Source organism: Saccopteryx leptura, chromosome 4 (assembly GCF_036850995.1).
Source record: "Saccopteryx leptura isolate mSacLep1 chromosome 4, mSacLep1_pri_phased_curated, whole genome shotgun sequence".
In the NCBI taxonomy this organism is placed as follows: Eukaryota; Metazoa; Chordata; class Mammalia; order Chiroptera; family Emballonuridae; genus Saccopteryx; species Saccopteryx leptura.
The window spans coordinates 129,447,643-129,464,306 of record NC_089506.1 but is presented as its reverse complement, the minus strand read 5'-3'; the positions used below and the strand labels follow the sequence as shown (position 1 = coordinate 129,464,306).

Here is a 16,664-nt window from a genome sequence, read left to right as displayed (position 1 = left end):
ACAGTATCTTAAATAAAAGAAACACTTTATTCATTGCAACAATAATACACTATAATATGATAAATGCACAATAAAAACACTTGGAATATTTTATATTGTAATTATGCTTACATGCCTATTAATTTTTAATAATAACTGTAAGAAAAAAGTACTCATTTAGATACAAATACATCACATCACACACAATGGACTGACTCTGCATTGATCGAATACAGACATTTATAGATTAGTCTTCCAATATCAAAAAGGAGGACATATAGTATGACACTTTTCGAGGGAGGACGGAACTTAGAAAGAAGGACTGACCTCCCTACAGGAGGACGACTGGTCACCTTCATTTATACCACTCTAGCAAAGTGAACAGAGGAGAAACATCTTCTTTCTTCAGAGGGACATAAGCAGTCTCCAAGCTGGGCTGACTAAAGGGCTGTGGTGCGAGAAAGGAGTCACAGGGCAATCCCGCCATGTGATGAGGCAGCTTTACACCCACAAAGGGCACTGGCCTGACTTCCCTTCGCTCCTGCCAGGGTCTTGGCGGGCAGGCCACCGCCCTCGCCTGCAGCCGTGGTTCACAGGACTCAGCCTAATACTATGAAGACCTCCATGCCATACTTGTCATGGAGCAGTCACCCTGAATTCTTTTAATTGCTGGCTTATTATTTTTTTATTGTATTTTTCAATTACAGTTTGCATTCAGTATTAGTTTTTATTGGTTTCAGGTGTACAGCACAGTGGTTAGACAATCGTATATTTTACAAAGTGTTCCTCATGATATTTCCAGTGCCCACCTGGCATCATACATAGTTACTACAATATTATTGCCTCTATTCCCTATGCTGTACTTCACATCCCTGGAACTATTTTATAATTACCAAATTGCACTTCTTAATTCCTTCACTATTTTCACGCCAGCCTCCCAAACCCCTCTGCAACCATCAGTCTATTCTCTGTGTCTATGAATCTGTTTCAATTTTGTTTTTTCCTTTTTGCTCCTGCCCTCTTCCCCGGTCTTGGGGACCAACTACTACCCAGCTCTGATCAGCCTCCACACAGGAAAACCACCCCCTAAGGAGTATGGATGAGGGAGGAAGGGGCCAGGACCAGCTGGCCTTGGAGGGAAACCAATCTCCGGTCCCCTCCACCAAGAGCAAGGGCCATGTTGGGAGGCTCCCAGGCCCCACAGGTCCTCCTGTTCATTTCCAGCCCTTTTCCCCACGGCTAACAGAAGACCAGCCCTCCCACTGCCCTTCCTGCATGCCACTCCTGTGCCTGCTGTACGTCGTTGTTGTTGGACTGTCCGTTTGACGGCCCAATCAGAGACGTGAGAAGGAAGAGAAAGGACTGGGCTCTTTGTGTAGAGGGCCAGGGAGGGTGGAAGGTTACAAAGCAAAAAGACAGAAGTGCCACAGCATGAACCAGCTGTACCTCCTGAGGCAAGGCAGGGGTGGGGGGTAGTGAAGTCTTCTATCTGGGGGCCACTCCCCAGGCCCCCCAGCAGTGAAGAAGACATAGAGTGCCCTGGTGTGAGGGAGAAGACTGTCTACTATTTGTAAGTCTTCTGAGTAGATGTCAGGGTTCTGGGATGAGGCCTGGAGGGGCTGGGGTGGCCTAGAATTTCCCCAAGACATCCCCTACAAGCTCTCTTGGGAGTTTTTGATTATTGCTTAGATTTCATAAGTTGTAAATAGTCTGTTTAGATTTTCTTGATTCAGATCTGAAAGATTTTATTTTTCTAGGAATTTAGTCATTTCTTCCACATTGTCCAGCTTGTTGGCATACAGCTTTTCATAAGCTCTGCCTACATTTTTTTTTTTTTTTGTATTTTTCTGAAGTTGGAGACAGGGAGGTAGTCAGACAGACTCCCGCATGCGCCCGACCGGGATCCACCCGGCACGCCCACCAGGGGGCAATGCTCTGCCCACCAGGGGGCGGTGCTCTGCCCATCTGGGGTGTTGCTCTGCCGCAACCAGAGCCATTTTAGCGCCTGAGGCAGAGGCCATGGAGCCATCCTCAGAACTGGGGCAAACTTTGCTCCAATGGAGCCTCGGCTGCGGGAGGGGAAGAGAGAGACAGAGAGGAAGGAGAAGGGGAGGGGTGGAGAAGCAGATGGGCGCTTCTCCTGTGTGCCCTGGCAGGGAATTGAACTCGGGAATCCTGCATGCCAGGCTGACGTTCTACCACTGAGCAAACCGGCCAGGGCCTGCATTTTTAAAAAAATGTATTCCTGCAAGTAACCATCAGGCTGTTATTCCTTGACAGGTGTCAAAAGCAAGGAGAAATATGTGTACAAGAAGGACTTTTCACATAGGAGGTGTAAACTCAAGCTGTCTCACTTTGTGTTTCCTTCCCCGGCAAAGAGAGACACTCTCTACACCCAGCTCGGTGCCTTGACCCCCCCCCCCCCCCCCCGTGCCGCTTTCCCAAGCGCAGAAGGCCACAGCTGCTCAGCTTATAGGAAAGTTTTCTTTGTTCAACAAATATACCAGATGAAGATTCTAAATTCAATTTCTTTGCCTTGTTTCATAAATGATAAATATACTGCTTTGCTCAGATTACTATTTTCAAAATGTTACAAAATAGAATATGTCAAAATAATTTTCAAATTTCATACTTACAACTATACAACCTTCGAAAATGTAGCAAGATGTTGTCAAAGTACAATTTCCATGATAGTAATATTGTAAATTGAGATTTGTACTTGGCTATCACATACATTTGTCATTTCTTAGACAAAAATTTTTGTCAACTGCTGATTTTCTTAATTCTCTTGCTTTTTTTATTCTGTATTTTATTACTGAAATACATTGTCCTACCCATTGCCACAATAAAAGTCTCACACATCTTTCATCCCTGCCCCTCAATCCCCAGGCAGCCCTGACCAAGTGCTCCAGAATTCACTTCCCAGTGGGCATTGTGGAGTGTACTGGGCAGCCAAGTAGAAACTGACTGGGGGCCTTTGTGGAGAAAAATGGATAGGGGTGAGGGAGCCCCAGGAGGAGCTTACCTGAGAGCCTTGGCCACTTGGTCATAGACCAGCTCCATCTCCTTATTATCTGTACAGGTGCGGTGAACTTGCCCATGCATACGCATTGAGCAAGTCCCAACCCTCCCCCTGCCAGAAGACCTCAGGGATGGAGAATCCGAGGTACTTCTTACATATCACCTGTACTGCGTGGAGCTGTGGTGACAGGCTGCAATCAGGGATGGAGAATCCGAGGTACTTCTTACATACCACCTGTACTATGTGGAGCTGTGGTGACAGGCTGCAATCAGCCAAAGTGAGCTCATCGCTATCCAGAAACCTCCTCTGAGATGCCCTGGTCTCACCAACTTCTTCTGCGGGGGAGGATGTCAAACAACTGTCTAAAACTCAGGGCTTTCAGAAGCTCCTTCTCCAGAGTACAATTGAGTGCTGTATTTGAATTCTTGATGTAGACAGAAAATCTGGCAAATATGTCTAGGCCAGCTGTTGGATTCAGGGTTCAAAGCTGCCAACTTGGGGTACCTGGGAGGGCATAGCACGGCCACCAGAAAGTCCTCAATCTTATTGATGTCTGTATGTCATACATACTTTAGGGCCATACAGTCAAAATGGGAGCTGCCCTCCTGAGCACAAGCTGCTGCACCATCTCGGTTCGCCTCGTGGGTCAACGGTGGTGACTTTGAAGGTGACTCAAGAAGGCGACTCTGAGAGAAGGGACAGTTCCCAAACTTGGTCTCATCACGGCCAGCCTTTATGAACAACTTGACCTATGGCTGTTCTTCAGCCATGGTTGCAATGGGGCCCAGGAAGCTGCGGTCACTGGGGAAATGTGGAGGGGCCCAGGCCAGGGAAGGCAGGTCTCATAAGCAGAAGTTCTGTCCCCCAGAGCCAGGACTGTCCCCTCAATGCAACACTAGCCTGATCAGACCTGCTCACTCCAGACTGAGCCCCTGCAAGCCCAGTGGACTCTACATTCAGTTCCTTAAGCTCGATCCCCTCAGAGACTTGGATAAGGGAGCTCTTCTGTTTTATTTAAATAAAAAAATTGATTTCCATCTTAAATAGACATGATAAGAAAAATATTCTGTCCAAGACCACAATATGAGCTCATTCTTTTACTATCTAGTCCTGCAACATTACCTTGGGTATTTTTAGCCTAAGTCAATCTTCAATATTTACTTTATGCATGTAAATAACACATTTCTTCTAGAAATGCTCCTTACATTCCAAAAGAGCAGTAGTAGCTGATTGCCCACTGCTGTCATTCCAGTCTTAAGGGTTCTAATCCAAGTTTGTGGATGACTGAAGACACCACCCTCGTTCTACTGAATTCATTATGAATAAACACAAGGATAATGACACTTGTAATTATTGTCAGACAGCTTGCCACCCTCTTTGAAGTTCCCAAAAGCAAAATGCCCCAACTGTGTGCTCATAATTATAATTGTTTATAGTTGGTCAGATTACAAAACAAACCTTAGCTTGCTCAATATAAAGTGGCATTTTTCCATTTTTTAAGTGTGAGTTATAGTATTTCTAAGTTAAACACAGAGTATAAATACTCATATGTATAATATAAATACATGAACTATTTGCATGAAAGTACCATTATAAGTAAAAGTCAACCTATAAACACTTTTGTTTCAGGAAGGTTAACTGGAAATAATTCAATGTTGGAAGTAGTCAAATCCCACTAAATAGATTATTTTCTTTATAAGGCAAATTGTATGTTTCAGTGATGATTCAAAAAGGATCATTTCAAATAGTTTATCTTAAGATTTTGGAGAACCTAATGTCTAAAGTCCTATCTGCTCTCTGGTTTTCTCATTCCTCTCCAAATTACAGATTAAATCTCATAATATTTATATTTTGAAAATTGTCCTCCTTCCTTCTGACTCCACATCCTATTTTTATCTAGTAAGTTTGTTGACAATTTGATACCCAAAACTCTATGCCTATTTTCATTTATCTCCATAGTAACTAGGATATATTCAGCACAACACAAAACATTAAATGAAAGACAAAAACATATAACTAAGAAGAAATTTTTTTTCTAAGTACTCTGAGCCAGTCCAATACATTTGCTATGAATTCCATCAACAATATCTTTGTATACCCTTTAAGTTATCCTATTGAGAGAAATGACGTTTCTGTTGACATACAAAATTGTGAATTATCCTGAAGGATTGCTTAAGATATAATGGTAAAGACAAAATAATTTTCAAGGCTGATATCCAAAGGGAAGGCAAATCATGAGGTCAGATGTGGCTTCCCCATGACTTAAGTAAAACTATTACAGTATTTCCCTCAAGGAGCAATTCCCCTTCCCAGCAAGAAACCCATTAGAACACCCCTGAGTCACTTGCAAATTATGTCATAGATGTGACATCAATTCACTTCCACAAGCATAGTCCCATAATTTTTCAATGTAAACAGTTAAAGCCACAAATGATGATTTCATAGGCCTACCTGTTCTCTTGATAGCTAAAGATGACAGATTCCAAAAGAGATTTAGCCAAGTGACAGTAACCCTGTGGATGCCTGCTAGGCGGGGTGACTACTACAACATAGTGACTTACAGGTTTATATGTTATATGTTTCCCCAGCACCCATCATTACAATGTTCCAGTGTTGTAACACATCAAACATCGCAACACAATAGACTGCTAAAGGCTTACACAAACTACAAAGCCATGCTCTGCTTGGAGAATGATTCAGATAATTAGAATGAAAATCTCATCAACAAAGTTCATAAACTGAAACTAATATTAAAGAAAACATATGAAGCTTTAGTGTATGGGAAAAACCCATAAGATTCTGACCTAAAATCATAGAATCCTATTAGTTGGAAAGAGCCTTAGCAGTCATCTAGTTCAGCCACCCACCCAATGCAGAAAATTATTATCCACTATTCTTGACAAGTGGCCATTCAGCCTCTCCTTGTTAAAATTCAGTGCCCAAGACTTTACTATGGCTATTGAGTGAAAACCTGCCTTGCTGAAATTTCTACTCATGACTGTTTTCTAGAACTTTTAAATTAATTCTTCCAGTCTCTGTACTAGCTCAGTTGTTTTAAAAAATACATAATAATAATAATAATAGTAAGCACTTATCGAGTACATACTATGTGCCAGGCATTGGACTCGGTATCTCTAAGAACCATCTTATTTATTTAGTGGTTCTAAGAGTAAACTTTGGAGCCAGATGTCCGAGTTAGATTCTAGCTCTGCCATTTACTAGCTACATGACATTAGAAAAGTCATTTAATCTTTGTGCTTTAGTTCCTCAACTATAAAATAGGAATAAAATCAACATAACAGGGTTGTTATGAAAATTAAATGCTAGTATATGTAAAGTGTTTAGAATAGTGATCAGCACATGATAAAGACTGTAAAAATGTTGTGCTACCCATTATTATTATAGTAAAGCTTATAATCCCATTTTACAAGGCGAGAAGACTGAAGTTTAGTACAATAAAGAGTTTAGTTAACATAAGTTTGAGATTTTCAATTATCATTGTTAAATCACATCTGGAATTGATTTATTTTCTGGTGTATTTACTATTTCTTGTGTATTTGCTATTTATATAGCTTTGCATATTAGTCTATTTAAATGGACTCAACTCTGGCCCTGACAGATAGCTTGGTTGATAGGTTACGGGTTCAATGCCTGGCGAGGGCACATCCAAGAATAGACTGATGTTTCTGTCTCTTTCCTTCTCTCTCTCCCTTCCTCTAAGAAATCAATATAAATAATATAAATGGATTCAATTCTGGGAAGTTTGTTCAGTGTTTATTTTGTAAGAGTTTGGAACTAAGAATATGGCTTCTCCAAAAAAAAAAAGCATTCCGAATATTATATTCTCTAATGTAACAAAATCACCCACTGTTAAACCAGAAATGGTAAATGTGTGTTGGGAAAACTATATTACAAAATGTATCAAGAATCATAAAATCATTCAAAGCCTTTGATTCAAGGATCCCTCTCATAGAAAGTTATTCCATAGAAATAACTGAATAAAATAAGCTATATATACCCCCCAAATCTTCCTTATAACATTACTGTCTCCATTCTCCGAAATATTTTAAGGGGATAGTTAGGGAAATTACGTAGTTAATTAAATAATCATTATGACATATGAATCATGATAAAAAGTTTATAATTAAAAAAAAGACTGAAAACTCAGTTATAATAGAATTATCGCTATTAACATATGTATGCTTAAATACAAACTGGGAGAAAATACCCCAAAATATAAATAGTCTGTTAAAATGGTATAATCACTGGCTCACCTCAAAAAAAATTTTAAAGTCTGACCAGGCAGTGGTACAGTGGATACAGCATGGGTCTGGGATGTTGAGGACCCAGGTTCAAAACCCCAAGGTCACCAGCTCGTGCGTGGGTTCATTCGGCTTGAGCACAGGTTCATCAGCCTGAGCGCGGAGTCACTGGCTTGAGTGTGGGATCATAGACATGACTCCATGGTCACTGGCTTGAGCCCAAAGGTCGCTGGCTTGAGCCCAAGGTCTCTGGCTTGAACAAGAGATCACTGCCTTGGCTGGAATTCCCTGGTCAAGGCACATGTGAGAAAGCAATCAATAAACAACTAAGGTGCTGCAGCTATGAGTTGATGCTTCTTATCTCCCTTCCTGTCTGTCCCTATCTGTTCCCCTCTCTCTCTCACTAAAAAAAAAGTATAAAAAGGGTTTAATATTTTGTATACAATTTAACAAATATTCATATAATAGAATACTATGCAATAGTGAAAATAAGCTAAAACTACATGTATCAAATAAATCTTTTATCTTTTTATTTTTATTATTTTTCTTTTTAACACTTTGTCACACCACCAGTTGAAGCAAAACAACACAGCATACTGCCGCTCACCCAGAAGCAGTGTTCTTCCCCTCTTGACAGCTCAGCGAGGCACTAGCAAAAGGCTCAATGAGTGCTTTTTAATTATTTTTTAAAATTCCTTTTAAGTGAAAGGAGGGAAGACAGCAAGATACACTCCTACATGTGCCCCAACTGGGATCCACCCAGCAACACTCATCTGTGGCTGATGCTTGAATCAATAGAGCTATTTTTAATGCCTCAGGCTGACACACTTGGACCAACCTCCATTCTCAGTGCCCAGGGCCAACGCTTGAGCCAGTTGAGCCACAGCTGTGAGAGGAGAAGAGGGAGAGAAGGGAGAGGGGAGGGGAAGAGAAGCAGATGGTCACTTCTCTCATGTGCCCTGAGTGGGAATCAAACCCAGGATATCCATATGCCTGGCCAACACTACCACTGCGCCAACCAGCCAGGGCCAAGTGCTTTTAAAAGGGATATGAGTAAATCTTGAGCAACAAAAATTTCCAGCCTAATCTGTAGTGGCACAGTGGATAAAGTGCTGATCTCAGTGGGTCGCCGGTTCAAATCCCTGGCCTTGCCTTTTCAAGGAATATATGGGAGTTGATGCTTCCTGCTCTACCCTCCACCCCCAAAATAAATAAATAAAGTCTTAATTTTTTTCCCCCCGTAAGATATATATGACCACATTTCATTTATACAAAGTTGTTAAAATTGATAATTGCCATACCATTAGTGTTACAAACATATATAAACAATAGTAAAAGTTTAAATATTTGGATGCGAACAATAAACACCAAATTTAGGCAAGTGATCACCTCTGGGGCTAGGGAGAAAAATTGTCGAGGGAGAGATTCACCAAAGAGAGTATTTCCTCAGCTGCTTAGAGAGTAAACAGGTTATTTACTAATATTATCTTCTACCAGTGGTTCTCAACCCAGTGGAGTTTATTTAAAATACAAATGTTGCCTCACCGGTGGTGCTGCAATGGATAGAGCTAACACTTGGGATGCTGAGCTCCCACGTTGGCCACCGGCTTAAATGCAGGCTCACCAGTTTGAGCACAGGATCATCAACATGATCCCAAGGTCCTGACTTGAGCCCAAAGGTTGCTGGTTTGAAGCCCAAGTTCGCTGGCTTGAGCCCAAGGTCGCTATCTTGAACAAGGTGTCGCTGGAGCCCTGCAGTCAAGGCACATATAAGAATCAATCACTGAATACTTAAAGTGATATTACTAGTTGATTGCTTCTCATCTCTCTCTCTTCCTCTCTCTCTTTCTCAAAAAAAAAAAAAAAATACAGATGTCTGGCTTGGCTGGTAGCTAGTTGATAGAGCACTGTCTCATACATCAAGGTTGAGGATTCAATCCCTGGTCAAGGCACATACAAGGATCAGCCAATGAATACATAATTAAATGGAACAACAAATATAAATCTTTCTCTTTCTCTCTTTCCCTTTCTCTCCCTCCAAAATCAATAACAGATGGCCCGGACAGATAGCTCATTTGGTTAGAGAGCCCTCCTGGTGCACACAGATTGCTGGTTTGATCCGGGGTCAGGTCACATACAGGAACAGATTGATGTTTCTGTCTCTCTGTCACTCTCTCTCTTCCTCTCTCTCTAAAATCAATAAATAAATTTTTAAAAATACAGATGCCTGAGCCCCACCACTCTATATTCAATTCAACTGGTTTAGAGTAAGACCCGTGTATTAGTAATTTGAAAAGCTCCCAGTTGATTCTAATGAGTACCCAGAGTTGAGAACTAATATATTTTTGATAAAGCTAAAATATATAATAATGATTAAAACTGGCCTTTAATGTTGCTATATTGTTTTGGCAATAAAAATGTGAGGTTTTAAATTTATACATACATACATACATAGATTGTGCTTAACTCTTAAAATTAGAGAACACTGCAGCTCTCAAAGCCCATATATTCAACTATCCACAGTACAAAGAACTCAGAATGTGTATTATGCAAGAGTGGAAACCAAGGCCAAACAGATCAGGGAAACAGTACTGCTTAACTTGTTATGCCAGCAACAGCACAGCTGAAAATGACCCCCCTCAGTACTGTTTTCCCTGCCGAGTGAGTTTCACAAGAGCTCCCTTATAGAGAGCAACCTCTAGGTCTGCAGCTTCCTTCTCTCCTGGGCCTCTCTCTGACTGTGATAAAGGAGAGGAGAGAAAGAAGCCCATCTGTTATGTCTCTGTAAGGCAGGCTTGTCAGATTTCCATGATGCCAGGCCAGCAGCTACAGTGACAGAATCACTCTGTGGGCCAACAAGAAAGATAAACAATTGCCTTCTGAGGCAATTGAGGATGGTCTTGAAGTCATGAGCAGATACCAAAGGAAGCTGCAATGCCATGTCTTGGCCTCAGGTTAGCTAGATGAAGAAGAGGAGCCCACAAGTGTTAATGACAGGTCTAGTCTATCACTCACCAGCTGTGCACCCTGCTAAGCCTCTCCCTCTCCTCTATTCCTTTCCTTCAGACTCTGCATAGACTTCTGTCCTTATTCTTTTCCAGGTTTCTTTAGAAGCCGGAGTGGAAAGTATGAAGAAAAGGATAACAGACAGAGACGAAGGTGTAACTTTTTGTAGCAAAAAGCAATAGTAATAATATAAATAAGCAAATTAAATGTAGACACAGTAGGGAAAAGCCAAATTAATAGAATAACCTTTTAGACTGAAACATGGTTCCTTAGCAACTTCAAATTAGGTACTCTTAAAGAGAAAAAAATGCCATCTTTTGGTAAAAATAACTACAAAAATAGTAACTCACTCTTGCACTACTTTTGTGCAATCTGTAATCAATGGAACCTGAGTTCTAACAGGAAAACTGATACTTGAGGTCCTGTTAGTCCAAGGTTCCAGCAAACCAAACCGTAGGAATATTTTTACTAAAGGACTTGAAAATCCCATTCAGTTACAAAGGGTGAAGCATTGAATTACAAAGGAAGAAGAGACATATGGAATGAAAACACCATTGCTGAAATTAACTTTTATTAAATATCCCAAGATTTTTAAATGAGGATATTTAAATATAATACAAAATATCCTGGCTAAGAGAAGCCGAGGAGTACTCTGTTAAAAATAGTGACTTCTTCTTCTTAGAAAAGGAAATTTGTGTCACAAGTGGTTCTTATGGTCCATTTGTAGGAAAAGTTCATTTGTAATGGCTCAGAAAAGAAACCTGTCAATTTTCTCTAGACTGAAGGAATAGTGATTAATCTTGAGATGTTACAGATGAGTGAGCATATAAACCAAACATGGGCAGAAGCCAGAAGGGAAGAAATGCTAGCTACCACTGTAATTATATCTGGGATACAATTAAAAAAAAAAAATTTATTTCTCCAGAGTGAATCATTCTAGCATCAGAAACAAAACCTGAGGGATTAAGCTCTATTCCAAGAAATCTTTTTTTTGTTTGTTTGTTTATTAAGTGAAAGGAGGAGAGATAGAGAGACAGACTCCTGCATGCTTCCCAACCAGGATCCACCCAGCGACCCCTGTCTGGGGCTGATGCTCTTCCCATTTTGGGTCATGCTCACAACTGAGCTATTTTTAGCACCTGAGGAGGAGGTGTGGGGTGGGGGCTGTAGGTGGAGGGGAATGTGCTCAAATCAATCAAGCCATGGCTGCAGGAGGGCAAGAGAGAGAAAAAGAGAGAATGGGGAGGAGGTGGGAGGAAGAAGCAGATGGTCACCTCTCCTGCATGCCCTGACTATGAATCGAACCCAGGACTTCCAATGCCAGGTTGACACTCTACCACTAAGCCAAACAGCCAGAGCCTCAAGAACAGTTTTGATAGTATTAATTATATTGGTAAACCAACTCAGACACAATAAAAACATATCAAGCCATGTTTCAGCTCCAGAGAAATGCAGTGTTTGTCAAAAAGGCCCTAATAAAACAAGGCAAAAATTATGTTCAAAACACTAGATGAAGTCTAGCTACAAAGACTAAAGAAAACTGAAACCTCTAAGAAGGAAAGTGAATAAAGCAATTTGCTATTTTAATAAATATTGTAGTCATTTTAAAAGAAACAAGCCCTGGCCGGTTGGCTCAGTGGTAGAGTGTCGGCCTAGCGTGAGGAGGACCCGGGTTCGATTCCCAGCCAGGGCACACAGGAGAAGCGCCCATTTGCTTCTCCACCCCTCCGCCGCGCCTTCCTCTCTGTCTCTCTCTTCCCCTCCCGCAGCCGAGGCTCCATCGGAGCAAAGATGGCCCGGGCGCTGGGGATGGCTCCTTGGCCTCTGCCCCAGGCGCTAGAGTGGCTCTGGTCGCAACATGGCGACGCCCAGGATGGGCAGAGCATCGCCCCCTGGTGGGCAGAGCGTAGCCCCTGGTGGGCGTGCCGGGTGGATCCCGGTAGGGCGCATGCGGGAGTCTGTCTGACTGTCTCTCCCTGTTTCCAGCTTCAGAAAAATGCAAAAGGAAAAAAAAAAAAAAAAAAGAAACAAAATGCTTAAATGACCAATGGGTCCTAGGGAGTCTCTGGAATATGTAATAAAGTTATCTAACAAAAATATGCCTAGTATGTAAGTACTCATTTATGCAGTCATCAAGCAAGGAATGCCAAGACTTTCATATAACCTGATGTCTTCAGAAGCAAAGACCAGTCAGACAAGTTACAAACAAAGAATAAAATAAAAGCAAAAAAGGTAGAGATTGAAATTACATGGAAAAGATGAAGCTTGTCACCATAGAAAAGACATAATTCTTGGTCCCACGTGAATTACAAAATCACAATCTAATTTAAAATTCAACAAATCAGTCAGATGAATTAAAAACTCAGCATAAACTCTTCATTATCCTTTAGGTATCATTATTCTGGATTATAAACATGACAATAGTAGCTTATACATATGAGTTGCTTTCACATCAAGAAATAAAACGATTATTTCATTAATCTCATACCACTGTGACGAGAATTGAAAAAGTGATGAGAATATTGACAGTAAGTATACCAACTCTAGAACACTGTTTTAAAATCTTAGAGCACAACTCTCAGGTCAAAGGCCATGTTCAAGTTGTTTGTCTTCCTGCAATGGCATTGAATGCATCTTTTGTATAATTATTATAATGCAGACTTCTCCTGCCTAGGGGTATTGACAGGTAGAGATGATACATTAATACCCAATTTATATCAGAGTAGTCAATCTCAGGTTCCATTTTGAGATTCAACCCCCCCCCCCTTGGTACTGCTTAGAGGTTGTATCTCAGTGGTGGTCTCTGCTGAAACAGCTCTTAGCTCTACTATATACATTCATTCTTTCATTCCTTTATGCACTCATTCACATCATCATTCATTGGTAATTTCTAGGGCTATCATGAGGGGACATTAGCCACACCCCTTTAATCAACATCATTTCCTATAGCAAATACAATTTCAATTCATGCTCCCTAATCTCCAACCCAACCAGATGGTCATCCCTAAACCCTTTCTATATTAAAATTCTGGAGATACTACTGCAATCATCCTTCATAAACATTTTAAAAAATTACTTTATTCTTTTTTAAAATTTAAATTTATTTGGGTAATATTGGTTAATAAAATTATATAGGTTTTATCCTGGCCTGTTAGCTCAGTTGATTAGAAAATCGTCCCGTAACACCAAGGTTATGAGTTCAATACCTGGTTGGCACATACAGGAAGTGACAAATGAATGCACAACTAAGTGGAATAGAAAATGAATGCTCTCTCTTCTTCTGTCTCTCTAAAATGAATCAGTAAAAAAAGAAATTATTTAAGTTTCAAGTGTACAATTCTGTAATATAGTACATTATCTGTACATTGCATTCTGTGATCACCACCCAAAGTCAAGTCTCCTTCCATCACCATATATTTGGCCCTCTTTCCCTTTTACTATCTCCCTACCTTCCATTTGGTACCCACCATACTGTTGCCTGTGTCTTTAAGGTTTAGTGCCTGACCTGTGGCTGTGCAGTGTTGATAAAGTGTTGACCTGGAATGCTGAGGCTGCTGGTTTGAGACCCTGGGCTTGCCTGGTCAAGGCACATACAAGAAGCAACTACTACAAGTTGCTGCTTCCCATCCCTCTCTCCCTTTCTTTCTCTATCCTCTCTCTAAAATCAATACATAAAATATTTTTAAAAAAATTTTTTGTCTGTATTGTTTGTTCATTTGTTATTTTTAATTTTTTAAATGAGTTCGTTGGGGTGACATTGGTTAATAAACCATACAAGTTTCAAGTGTACAACTCTATCTGCACACTGCATCACATACTCATCATCCAAAGTCAAATCTCTTTCTGCCTCCATTTATGTCCTCTTTGCCCTCTTCCATCTCTCCCACCCCCTTTCCCTCTAGCTATCACCATACTGTGGTCTGTGTCTGTTTTTCTGTCTGTTTGCTTGTTTTAATTTAATCCCTTCACCGTTTTCACCTATTCCTCCAACCCCCTCAAACATTTCTTTTTCAGGCATTGGTCTTGACCCTGGGGATATGGTTCAGATCAAGCTCTGCCCAGGTTTTTATTCTCAGGATTGTAGAATTGGGGGAGTTTCTGCTTGGGGACAGGATGGAATTAGGAAGAGAATTTTAATTTTTCCTGACTCTTAAACTGAGAAAGACCTGGAAAAGGAACCAGGATATAGACATTCCTAAATAGTCTCAATTTAGCAAAATTAGAAGCTATAATTGAAGTAGATACTCACAGTTTCTTTCAGAAATAATAACCATTATTAAGCATGTAAATACATAAATGATTCATGATTTACATGCATCTAATATTGATTCTGTCTCTAATATAGAGCAAAATACTCTACAAGCAGATTGAAACACTTTCTATCATGTTAACTGTGGTTCTCCTTAGAGTGGAACAGCATGCTGAAGACCACACTGCTAGTAACAGAGCACGGCAGGATTCTATTTCTGCCAGTCTGGCCCCAGGCCCCGAGCCCTTAACCACCATTCTGCATGAGCTATTGATGCCATTAGTTTACATGTCCTACATTCAGGAACCCTTTATAATGCAATGACAAAAATTACTTTGGAAGAGGAATCCTCTGTGATATAAGGAAAAAAATTTTTGCTGAAAATTCTGTTCTTGTCCTGACTCCATGAACAAAGACAAGAGTATTCACCTCACCATCTCTCAGTTCCCTCATCTAAAAACATGCTAACATGGAACTTAATGATATCAAAAGTCTCTTTCATTCCTAAAATTTAAAGCTTTAAGAAAAAAATTGGCCCAGGCCAGGTGGCTCAGTGGATAAAGTGTCAACCCAGTGTACTAGAGATCATGGGTTTGACCTTAATCAGGGCATGTACAAGAAGCAATCAATGAGTGCACAACTAAATGGAAAAGCTAAGTGAAACAAGTTGATGCTTCTCTCTCTCCCTCCCCCGGCTTCCTCCCTCTCTCTCTTTCTCTCAAATCAATAGAAATTTTTTTAAAAAAATTAAAATATATTCTAAGCATCCTTTTCTTTGAGTTGCCTTACTGTCCAATGGGCATGTAGTGAGGGCACTATTGCTAACGCCTAAACAACACACTTGTGTTAACTAGAGCTCTGCTTTACCTTGATGCAATTTTGGAAAAAAAAATTATATACACACACACACACACACACACACACACACACACACACATACACATATTATATATATTCTAAATTAAGAAGTATATATTTTAAATTGAGCTCTATGTCATAATTTATAAGTCTTGGTCTATAATGACGTTTCAACTTGAGTATACCTTAAAAAAAAACCTCATGACTTTTGTTTGTTTCATCGAGGGCTTTAATACATTGAAGTGTGAATAATTTCAAATTTAAAATTATCTCATTTCATTCACCCTTTTCAAGAAGAGAAATCCAGCTCTGGCAAAGCCTTGGACTCATGAAGCTTCTCTCTTGAGGCTGAGCCGAGCTACAGACTATTTTTTTTCTTTTTCTTCTTGTTTTTTTCCTTTTTTTTTTTTCCTGAAGTGAGAAGCAGGGAGGCAGGCAGGCAGGCAGGCAGACTCCCGCATGCGCCCGGCCAGGATTCACCCGGCATGCCCACCAGGGGGTGTCGTTCCACTGCAACCTGTCCGAGCCATCCTCAGCTCCTGAGGCAGAGGCCATGGAGCCATCCCCAGCGCCCGGGCCAACTTTGCTCCAGTGAAGCCTTGGCTGCGGGAGGGGAAGAGAGAGACAGAGAGGAAGGAGGGGGAGGGGTGGAGAAGCAGATGGGTGCTTCTCCTGTGTGCCCTGGCCAGGAATCGAACCCGGGACTTCTGCACGCCAGGCTGATGCTCTACCACTGAGCCAACAGGCCAGGGCCAAACTACATACTTTTTGAGTGGCATTGGACACCTCCCTTGACATTATGATATGTAGGTAGTGGTGGCAGCCAGTGTTGACGGGAAGGGGAAAAGTAGCAGAATGTAGGAAGGTAGGAGTGAAACAGGTGGTGGCAGAGGAGAGGGTGGGACCTGCCTGACAGAATGACACCTCCAGCAGCCCAAGCTCATTATCAGTTGTTGACTTTGCATAAAGAAAACAAACTTTACACATAAATGTAAGTGGTTACAGATTTTTACAAAATGTGTACTAACTCACTCAGTCCTTCATCTGTTCCTCTTTCTTCATCTCTTGCTCCTACTCTTGATTATACCTGCTTGAACCCCTGCCTAGACAGTAGATTAGCATTAGGGAATTCCTGCTTGGGAATGAGTGGAGAAGGATGCAGCTACAAAGAGAATTCTGATTTCTTGAGTTTCTTAAGCTCGGAAAGACCAAAGAAATAAAGAAAAAAAAAAAGGATCCAGGAGGATGCCATCTCCAACTATTCTCAGTTGTGTAAAGTTGAACCCTG

At 40.9% G+C, this 16,664-nt stretch overlaps 2 non-coding genes and 1 pseudogene across 2 annotated transcripts; 1 reads left to right on the top strand and 2 right to left on the bottom strand.

The window, feature by feature from the left end:
* Positions 1 to 2,420: 2,420 nt before the first annotated feature.
* LOC136403177 (chloride intracellular channel protein 1 pseudogene) overlaps positions 2,421 to 16,664 on the bottom strand; it is a 55,431-nt pseudogene continuing 41,187 nt past the window's right edge.
* Positions 7,820 to 7,943, bottom strand: LOC136404713 (small nucleolar RNA SNORA21). Its single transcript, XR_010751418.1, has one exon. It is a non-coding gene; the product is annotated as a small nucleolar RNA SNORA21 (small nucleolar RNA).
* Positions 15,281 to 15,406, top strand: LOC136404750 (U4atac minor spliceosomal RNA). The gene has a single exon (XR_010751446.1). It is a non-coding gene; the product is annotated as a U4atac minor spliceosomal RNA (small nuclear RNA).